Source organism: Pogona vitticeps, chromosome 1, assembly GCF_051106095.1.
Source record: "Pogona vitticeps strain Pit_001003342236 chromosome 1, PviZW2.1, whole genome shotgun sequence".
NCBI lineage: Eukaryota > Metazoa > Chordata > Lepidosauria > Squamata > Agamidae > Pogona > Pogona vitticeps.
Window position 1 is genome coordinate 357,868,940 of NC_135783.1, and position 10,876 is coordinate 357,879,815.

Below are 10,876 nucleotides of genomic sequence, written 5' to 3' on the forward strand. Positions count from 1 at the left end.
TGGGGGGCAAAGGGCTAAAGTCCTGCTTGGTCACCACCTCTCCTCAGAGGACTCTTCAGGCCGGGTCTGATTCCATGAGACCTGGCCCCACCACCGCTGCTCTCTAGTCAGGCGGCCAGGCAGCCTCGGGGAGAACCTGGACAAGACTGAGCACTCCACTGAGTATAGGTGTATGTTTTTAGTGGCATTTTGTTTTCGGAAGGGGGGGGGAAGCAGAAAAGGCGGAAAGTGGCTGAGTGAAGCCAACTGTTTTATGAATAATTTTATTGTAAGCCACCCTGAGTAGACATTGTCTAGAAGGCTGGGATAAATAAATAAAAATAAAATAAGAGTCAAGGGGTGCCTACTGTAAGTCCTGACTTCTCTCATCCTTGCATGAGAAGATGTGGAACTAGAAGATTCTTCTCCTGGCTGGGAGGTACGGCAAGGCGTTGTTTCGGCACTGTCACTAAGGTTCCCACACTGAAGAGTATGATATTTTGCACAAAACTACACAACGGCACAATTGAATAAGTGGAATGAATTGCCCCCTAAAGCATAGCTGCTGCTTTGTTTAAGCCCCTGAAGCACCGGATGGGTTGTTTGCTTCTTTCTTCTTCTTCATCCATGACTTGGTGTTTATTGAGGATGTGTTGTGTGCGTGCTCATGTGCTTTGCTTCTCCAAAGCAAGACATCTTAGATACCTTCCCCCCACCCCACAAAAGACAGCTAATTTAAATGGTGGGAAGTCCTCTTTCCTCAACAAGAGCGAGAGATTCTCTCCATCTCTAAGAAGGTGGACAGCTAACAGGGCAGAGAGGGTGGATGATGAAAGGCAGGGACCTGCTGGCGGAAACACAAAGGGAGAGGCAGGGATCAAAGGCAGAGTCTCCAGACGGAGGACATCAGCCAAGCCATTGGCCTGGAAGCTTGGCTTCAGTGGTGGGAAGGAATCTGTGAGGGCGTTGCTGCTTCTATTTTAATTTTTTTAAACATTTTTTTAAAATTAAATATATAGATTCACATATACTGTACATTCTTATATTTTATGCCCTCCCACCCTCCCATTCCCATGGCAAAGTTATATCAAAATTCTTATAAATCTTTTCAGAGAAAATTATAAATACCTTCCAGGTATATTACAATGACCAATGATTTCTGTGCACATCAGGGAGTCCCTTATTATCCATCCTATTGGTATAAACAATAGAAAGATGTCAGTCAGTTGCAAAAGAATCAGAGTGTTTTATCCCTTTAACTATATGCAATTTGGTGCATGATTTTTCTCGCAGGGCTCCGTGCCACACTCTTGCGTACCCTGCTGCAATTGATACTCCCTGCATGTTTTCCCACCCTTTTGATATGGTCTGTCTTGCTGCAGTCAAAAGATGGCCTATTAAGGTTTTGTATGAAATGGATCCATTTTCCCCCAGATAAAGAGTAAGAAGTGCTAATTCTGGAGGTTTGTTAATTGACTGGTTTGTAATTTACTTCATCAAACACTGATGAAATATTGTCTACCCAAAATTGTCTACCTTTTTGCAATACCATCAAAAAGTGTTGAAAAGATCCCTTACTTCTAAGCAACATGACACTCTGCACAGTTTTTGATCAGGGCATCCGGATGCTTTTGAGGAGACGGGAATCCACCACGGATTCCACAGCCCGGCAGCAAGAGGGCGGGATGGGAGGCGAGTCCATCTCAACGTTGTCAAGGGGAGGGAAGGACCCTTTAAGCCCATCGTATAATTAACAAGAAGCCAAAGAGTTAAATATTGGCGTCTGTTACCGAGCAGCCGTTCTGTAAGGAGCTTACTCTGCCTTCTGCCAGGGCTGAGACTCTGGGAGGCTGGCTAAGCTGCTTTCCTACTTTAAGAGGTGACCTCAGTCCCTCAGCCGGTGGAATTTAATTAGTGGAGCCGAAGCCCCTGCTCGCTGGCTTGTCCTCAGGTAAGAGCTGCGTGGCCTTGCACAAAGGATTGTGACCATTCAAGAGCTCCTAAGCCTGGCCAGCAGCCAAGGGCAGGCAACTTCCCTGATCAATTTATTAAAGCCGGCATTGTTTCCAGATTGCTCAGGGCAGGGGGCAGATGTTCCAATGGCCGGATGTGGGCCCCTCTGGGAGGGGGGCCTCGATCCGTAAGGCGATAACAGACCGAAGGGGCCTGACTCCCTGCCACGCTATGCTTTGCTTGTACGGAAACGCACATCCTTCTTCTCCGTGGGAAGCTGGCACGACCACTGATCTCCAATGCTGAGCCGCACTCAGGCGGCTTCGTTTGCTCTGAAGGCCCTTCGTGGTCCTGAGTCGGAGGAGATGCCTGGTTATGTTGCAAGAATGGAGTCCCCCCCCCCCGGGGAAATCTCTGCAGTGGTGCTCCAGAAGTCCTGCCAAGGTAGAAGGAGAAGATATTGGCCACATTCAATGTGTGCGAGAAGAATGCAAGAGGGACAGGATCCAGCCAGGATTCTTCTGCGACCCCCCCCCCCATTCATGTGCCAGTTAAAGAGCAGCCGGACAGCATCGGGGGCAACACTTCTTCCTCGGCCCTGCACCCCATTTTGTCCATCACTTGGTGCTACTCTAGGGGGGGGTCTCCCCCCCCGTCATGCCCTCTCCCTAAAGCCCCTCCCCTCCGCATGGGTGAGGGAGAGAAAGAGTCCAGCCCCCCCCACACACACACACACCTTGATCCAAGCTGGCTGTCCAAGGGCCCCCGGGCTGGAATTGCAGAATGTTGAATTTGGGGTAAAATATTTCCCTCGCTACACAGCCGAAGTGCAGAGATTCATAGAGGAGAACAGTGACAAGTGACCCAGCAGGTCCACCCCGTTCTCACGACCTGGCCCTTGAGGGAGGGGCTCCTGGCATTTCCGCTCACCCACCCACCTCCCACGGCTGCTGTGCTGAGCGGGAAGAGCCCCTTCTTGGCTCTGCAGCCCAGATGTCAAAGATGGACCAGGAGGCAGAAGGAGCCTGGCTACGGAGGGGAGGGAGGGGGATCTTGGGGGGAGCTTTGTGTGTGTGTGTGTGTGTGTGTGTGTGTGTGTGTCAGAAAGAGGCAGAGGACGGAGGGAGGGAGCCTGGCACACATCCCTGTGAGAGGCTCCCCCCCCACTCACCCACCCTTTCAAGGTTTCCCATTTTCTGGCGTGCTCCAGAGCTGCTTCTCTTGCTGGGACGCAGACATTAGTATTTCAACTGCTCATGGAATCCCTGTATTCTCTCTCTCTTTCTCTCTCTCTCTCTCTCTCTCTCTCTCTCTCTCTCTCTCTCACACACACACACACACACACACACACACACACACACACACACACACACACGCACACACACACACACACACACACACAAAACACACTTCTGCAACTGCTGTGTTGGTCTTGGCGAATGACAGGTAGCCAAGTTCATGTATTATTTATTGATTTGTTTTATTTCCAGGCCGCCTGTCTCCCGAGAAGGGGACTCCAATGGCTGGCTTGGAGTCCGGGGTTCCTCAGCAGGGCTTCAGGCCACCCCCACCCGCTTGAGACATGCTCAGAAGCCCCCTCGTCTTCCTCAGTGCCATGCATGGCCGAGTGGAGTTGCTCAGCTCGCTCCTCACCGTCACCGAGAGCGAAGAACCGGGTGGCCTTCATGGCGTGGGGTGGTAGAGGCAGGGGAAGAAAACCTCTCCCCCCCAAAATCAAAATTTCCCCAGTTTTCTCCTCATAAGGAAAAAAATGGCTCTATGAATTTGACACAACTGCAGGAGGCAGTGGAAGAGAGGAGGACCTGGCGTGCTCTCTGGTCCATAAAGGGGTCACGAAGAGTCGGACACGACTTAACAACGACGAGGAGGGTTTTCCCTGCAGAGAGAAACACAGAATGGGGGTCCCCATGTGACTGGAAACTCCGTCTGTGGGGGAAAGAGTTAAACACCCCCAATAACATTAAGATCTTCTGGCAACTGCATTGAACACATCCACTTTGACAGAGAGAGAGAGAGTCTTTGAAACAAAAACTCCAGCCTGCAATAAAATTATATCTCATCAGCAGTGGTGTCCTGTAATCGCACTTATTTATCTCAGCACATCAAAGGGTGCCAATACATAAAACAGGGAATATTAGTCTGTGATGTAATAAATTAGGTGTCTGTGGGACATTGCTTCAGCGCATCACATATATTACCAGGTGGTGTTATGGTTGTGACACATTTACTAGAGCTCAACTCTAATAAATGGTGGTTTATGTTTGTGATCTGAATATTTCGTATCATTTTTGCAGTAGTCGAGCCCTGGTTTATGTCAAAATCCATACAGAACCTTTATTAGAATTTATACTGGAACATTTGTTCCTTTTCGGAGGGGATACGGCGGCTTCTTCAAGCTCAGAAGGCCAAGGACGATAAAATGTGAAATGGAAAGCAGGGAAAAGCATAGAGTGGGGAAGAGGCCTCTCTCTCTCTCTCTCTCTCTCTCTCTCTCTCTCTCTCTCTCTCTCTCTCTCTCTCTCTCTCTCACACACACACACACACACACACACACACACACACACACACACACACACACACACACACACACACACATTCAGGGGACCGGCATGCAGAGCGCCTGCTGGCACAGCTGTCTCACCCACCTCTTGGAAGAAGGCTGGACTGGCATAGAAGGAGGTCCACCCGGTGGGCATCTTTTCCTGGGACGCTGTTCCTTCCTCCCTGCCTTGTCTTGGCAGGCCATGTCGTTTTCTTCTGTGCAGCCTAGGTAGATGTGTGTGTGCGTGCATGCACGCACGCACATCAGAGCAGGGCAAGGCAGGGTGGGTATGAATTCCCGCCCTGTGGGATATGGAAGAAGCGGAGAGGACCCTTCTCTGGCGGTGGTGGTGGTGGTGGTCCAGTCTTCTCCCAGCCTCGGAGGTTTGCCAGGGAAGGAGGGGACGAGAGCTTTTTGTCCTCCTGTTTGCAATGGAACCTAGAATGTCTAAAGTATGGTTAAACTGAGCCGAAGGAAGGAGAGAGAATCGGCAAAAACCAAAAGGACCACCGGAGACTCGTTAAAGAAAGGGCAGGTTTTTCCCAGCCTCGGGTTTCGTGATGGCATTAAATCATCAGGGAGAAGCCCAGCCTTCTGCCTTCTTCTCTGCCAGGGCTGGAGAAAATGCTGACGAGCCATAATTAGCGTTCTGGAAATCCCACCGCAGAGATTGTCTGGATTTAAATGTTGGAAGGGGAGGGAGGGCATCGCTTGCCTTCTCTGAACCCAGAGGCCGGGGGGGGGGGCTCCCATGGCCGGCCCAGTGAAGGAGCCACCTTGCGCCCCCCCCCGGTCTCTGGGAGGGCGGTGGGAGGTTAAGAAAAGGAACAAACAAAGCAAAACAGCCTGCTTTGATGGGCTGCGACCCTTTGGTAGGCCCATGCTTGGCTCCTGCCGAGTGCTCACCCCCTCCACCCAAAGCGAAAACCCTAGCCGTGGAATCAGGGAAAGCTTGGAAAGGATTCAGGGTTGCGGTGGAGCCGGCTGGCCCTCCCCCCAAGCACCCTGGGGGGGGCTTGCCCCATGGAGGGAAGCCCTTTCACTTCTTAGAATACTGTAATGGACCCAGGGAGTTCGGAGGGACCTTTAAGGCCCTCAAGTCCAACCTCCTGCTCAATGCAGGAATACGAATCAAAGCATCGGACAGACAAGTGGTTGCCTAGATTTCTCTTGAATTTCTCCAGCCTTGGAGCATTCGCCACCTCACGAGGTCATGGGTTCCATTGTCATACGGCTCTAACAATTAGGAAGTTTTCTCTTTTTATTATTATTATTATTATTATTATTATTATTATTATTGTTGTTGTTGTTGTTGTTGTTGTTGTTGTTGTTGTTGTTGTTGTTGTTTGGATAACTTGGGTTGGGTTATGGGATACAGAAGGTAAAAGGGAAGGGAAGAGGATTTGGGTTGGGGGAGAGGAGAAACAAGAATATACTAACATCCATACTTACCTGGCAGAGGAGATACCATGATCACGAAGTTTTTTCCTGATGTTCAGCCTAAATCTGGATTCCTGTAACTTGAGCCCATGGTTGCGTGTCCTGCAGTCAGTCTTAGATGATCAAGAACAGATCCTGCCCCTCCTCTGGATGACAGCCTTTCAAGTATTTGAAAAGGGCTGTCCTAGCTCCCCTCAACAGGCTAAACATGTCCCTCTTAGCATCCTTCTTGATGTGTGGTGTCTGGATGAGGCCTAACCAGTTCTGAACAGAGGGGGACTAGAACTGCATGGGATTTGGAGACTCCACGTCTCTTAATGCTCTGCTTCTATACTTCTCCCCAGAGTGTCCTTAGCTGCCAGATGGGTGGTATATAAAGCGTGCTTTAAATCAAATAAATAAATAAGTAAACACAGCCTAAAATAGCATTTACCTTTTTTGCATCCACATAGCACTGTTGGCTCATACTCAGTTTGTGATCTACATAAATCCCAAAATCCTTCTCACTTGTAGTATTTCTGAGCCAAATATCCCGCAACTTGTAACTGCGTATTTGGCTCCCCCCCCCCCCGATGTAGACCTTTGCACTTCTCCCTGTTCAATGCGATTCTGTTGTTTTCAGCCCAGCACTGGGCTGGTCACCAAGGAATTGGAGTGGGCTTCCAGCGCATGGGCAACAAGGCCATCCAACAGAAACTCAGTTGAGCACGATGACTCTACCTTGCCAATAACATCAGATACACTAAGTCTCTCTTATCAGCTGCTTGGGAAATGGACAAGCATGTAGTTTCCATGGGGAGCCTCTGACAGGCTTGGTTGCAAAATAGCATGCTGGAACAAGAGACACTTGGTGTGACACAGCCCTTCACTATCTTCTCATCATCTGAGATGCCTTTGAACCAGCCCTCGGCTGCAGCCCTATATTGTGGCTTTTCTCTTCTTTCTTTTGAACTGCAAAATCTAGTCTTCTGGTCTGGTCTTTGGCGCTGCAGAAAATCCCCAGCTATATCAGCCCCGAGAGGCGGCCCCCCAACCTCTTTTTAAAATCCTCCACTGAAGGGGAGCAACCCACGGTTCACAAGGCGGCACCTTCCACCGTCAGGCTGTTCCCACTGCTAGGAAGTTCTTCCAAATCCTTACCTGAAATCTCTTGTCCTCTGAATGCACTGATTCAGATCTCGCCCTCTGGAGCAGCAAAGAGAAAATTTGCTCCACCTTCCACGCGATGGCACTTCAGATCTCGAAAGCAGAGTCTCTCTGCTTGCCTCTTGGTCTCTTACGACGTCCCCGAGCCTTTGGTGAGAACGGGGAGGGCATGAATAGCACGGGATCCTATCTGGGCTTGAGCAGAACTCCTGTGCATTTCGATCTGTCCACTGAACTTGCATGCATGACGAGGAGGACCCTTCGGACAGTATCCTGTGGAAATCACAACCACCTCCGTGCTCTCCTGGCCCTTCCTCATAGCTCAGGCAGAAGTCCACCAGTTCCCTCAACCCCCCCCACCCCCACCCCCACCCCAGAAGAATCACCTTCAGGCACCCAACCCCACCCAGCGCCTGCCAAAGCATGTGGCATTGGCCAAGATTGAATGGAAAACGTGCATTGAAAACGCCCCCTCGCCCTGCAAACGGCCGAGAAGGTGAATGTCAGGAAGTCCTGGCTGAAGTGTGATCCGTCCTGAGGGGACCTGTCCTGCGAAGAGTGACCGACACGGATCCGGCCTGGCGTCCCCAGAACATTGGGAGAGCTCTGGGCCTGGAGAGGAAGAAGGCCGGGGACTTTTGTGGCAGATGGGAGCTGTTTGGGCCCCGAAGGGAACGGCTTTCCAGACCCATTTTCTCCACCATGGAGCTTAGGGTGGCCACTGGCCTTCCCTTAAGGATGCTGCAGGAGGACAGTTCTCCTTTTGAAGGTGGCCTCTCTGGAGAAACGGGCAAAAGCAGAACTGCTTCAGGGGGATCTGTGTGATTCCAGGCAGTGCAAAGCGCTGCTCTTCACCACACGGCTTCTTCCATATTCCATCTGGCCTTTGCAGGGTGTAAGGAATGGACAGCATATTCGCGAAGGCTTTCACGGCCGGGATCGAATGGTTGTTGTGGGTTTTCCGGGCTCTTTGGCTCTTTGTTCTGAAGGTTGTTCTTCCTAACATTTCACAAAGTCTTCTCTGTGGCCGAATGGACAGTGATTTAAATCCAGGAAAAGGACAATGGAAAGGGATACAGTCAGGCAGCTGGCACCAAAGGAGGTGAGTGCCTGCCAACCCCCCCCCCCCCCGCAACAAAAGCTGAGGGTCTCCTCTGGATGGCCCCTGGATTGAGGCACAATGGAGCCGGGGGGGGGGGATGCTCAGACTGAGGTCACCATGTGTGTGTGTGTATGTAGATCTGAAGACAAAAATATACGTATACTATAGAGAGGGAGAGAAAGGCGGGGGGGGAGGTGGATATAGTTTTCTCTTTTCCAGCTGTAAGATGAAGGGAAAGACTTGAGTTATCATTCCAATAGCCTTTTTTCCCATTCTGGAATATGCTTCTTTTTATTTGTTCCCTCTCTCAGCTTGGACTGAGTGTGTGTGAGGTACTCTAGCAGGAAGATGGTTGAAGGAGCGTTGAGTGGGTTAGGTCAGACTGCTACGACACTCAGTCGTTTTCCTGGCTCCAGTGAAATGCACGTAATTGTATTTCAAGTATAAAAATCATTCCCAGCTTTGCACCTGCAGAGATCCTCAGTGGCATTTGCCGTTGGTGTTATGCAAATCAGCATCCCTGTTTTGCCCTCCCTCTTTTTTGGGGGTGATTTGTGAGTTTTTGTGCTAATGGAGATTTTCAGTGACGGTTACACACAGTCTATGTGTGAAAAAGAGAAAGATGGGTTTAGCTCATTGTCCCCAGCTAGTTAGCACCATATCGCCAGGGCCCTTAGGAAAGGGAAGGCTGAGCATCATAGCTGCCTTGGGTCCCTTTAAGGAGAAAGAAGGGGTAACAATCTGTTAAATAAATGAATAAAACCAAAAGGCTGCACCTTCCACTGCTTCATTAGGGGCAAGGCAGAGGAACTACTTCCCTTCATGGATTGCTGCCTTGTCATGGCGAAGGGGCTTGAGTAATTCAGAGAAGCGATGGGCTATGCCGTGCAGGGACACCCGAGACGGACAGGTCATAGTGGAGAGTTCTGACTAAACGCAATATCTTAATGAGGGTGAAAGAGGAGAACGCCAAAAATGGTCTGAAGCTCAACATAAAAAAAAACTAAGATCATGGCCACTGGTCCCATCACCTGCTGGCAGTGACAGATTTTACCTTCTTGGGCTCCATAATCACCACAGATGGTGACAGCAGCCCCGAGATTAAAAGACGCCTGCTTCTTGGGAGGAAAGCGATGACAAACCTTGACAGCATCTTAGAAAGCAGAGACCTCACCTTGCTGACAAAAGTCCACATAGCCAAAGCTATGATTTTTCCTGTAGTGATGTATGGAAGTGAGAGCTGGACCATAAAGAAGGCTGACCGCCGAAGAATTGATGCCTTTGAATTATGGTGCTGGAGGAGGCTCTTGAGAGTCCCCTGGACTGCAAGGAGAACAAAACTATCCATTTTCTGAAGGAAATCAACCCTGAGTGCTCACTGGAAGGACAGATCCTGAAGCTGAGGCTCCAATCCTTTGGCCACCTCATGAGGAGAGAAGACTCCTTGGAAAAGCTCCTGATGTTGGAAAAGTGTGAAGGCAAGAGGAGAAGGGGACGACGGAGGATGAGATGGATGGACAGGGTCATCAAAGCAACCAACATGAATTTTACCCAACTCCGGGAGGCAGTGGAAGACAGGAGGGCCTGGCGTGCTCTGGTCCATGGGGTCACGAAGAGTCAGACACGACTCAACGACTAAGCAACAAGAAGAGGAACCACCTTCCACTGTCAGGGTCAGAAAGGGGAAGAAGGGGGCTGCGAATCTAATGGCTCCATAGTAGTGACCTGTGTAGCGAGCGCGCTGAAGCCTCTATTATCTCAGGCCTTCAGGAGGTGCTCACTCTTCTTCACAGGTTGCTGCCACCAATATCAATTCAGCACCAATTATTTACTGAAACATGTGTTGCTTTGAAACTTAACCTTGTTTATTTGATCAGTAATATATAATAAGTAAATCACAAGTTGATAATCAATTTCTCTCACTCACTGAACTCACTGACACACAGCTTCTAACTCTCACTGACTTTCTGGCTCACTCACTCACAGACTCACAGATCTCCTTTTCATACTCAATACACCCCCCTTTATATCCCAGCACCTCCCCCTTTAGCACCACCTTCCGTTCCCTCATTGGCTCCTTTTTCCACTGCTCAGTTGTGACGGACAGGTGAGGGCAGGACTGAACGCTACAACCTGCACACATGTTGTGCATTAATAAAGATGATGATGATGATGATGATGATGATGATGATGATGATGATGATGATGATGATGATGATGAGTAGTAGTAGTAGTAGTAGTATGGAAGCCTTTAAATGCAGGGCAGTGGCTGATGATGCCACCCTGTAGCAAAGGGCCCAGTGGATTGACTTGACCCTCAACTGTGATGGAGAGGAAGGCTGGGGGATGATCCATGCCGAAGTTGAACTATGAAGGAAAATAACATTGGCCTTGGGCGGGGGGGGGGGGGAAGGGGCAAACTTGGCCCACACCAGGCAGGGTTTTGGACATCTCCACCCACTGGTTTTCCTGGAGTTGGACCACGTTTGTCTGTCTCTCTTTTTACCTCCCATTTTGACGAAACAGATTTTGCATTCAACCAAGATAATGTGTGTTTAGTCGTTTAGTCGTGTCCGACTCTTCGTGACCCCATGGACCAGAGCACGCCAGGCCCTCCTGTCTTCTACTGCCTCCCGGAGTTGTGTCAGGTTCATGTTGGTTGCTTCGCAGACACTGTCCAGCCATCTCATCCT

General features: G+C 50.0%; 1 long non-coding RNA gene across 1 annotated transcript; it reads right to left on the minus strand.

The window, feature by feature from the left end:
• Nucleotides 1–792: 792 nt before the first annotated feature.
• Nucleotides 793–3,334, minus strand: LOC144584523 (uncharacterized). Its single transcript, XR_013538820.1, has 3 exons — nucleotides 3,108–3,334; nucleotides 1,108–1,171; nucleotides 793–826 (listed from the first exon to the last, which is right to left on the minus strand). It is a non-coding gene; the product is annotated as an uncharacterized LOC144584523 (long non-coding RNA).
• Nucleotides 3,335–10,876: the final 7,542 nt, after the last annotated feature.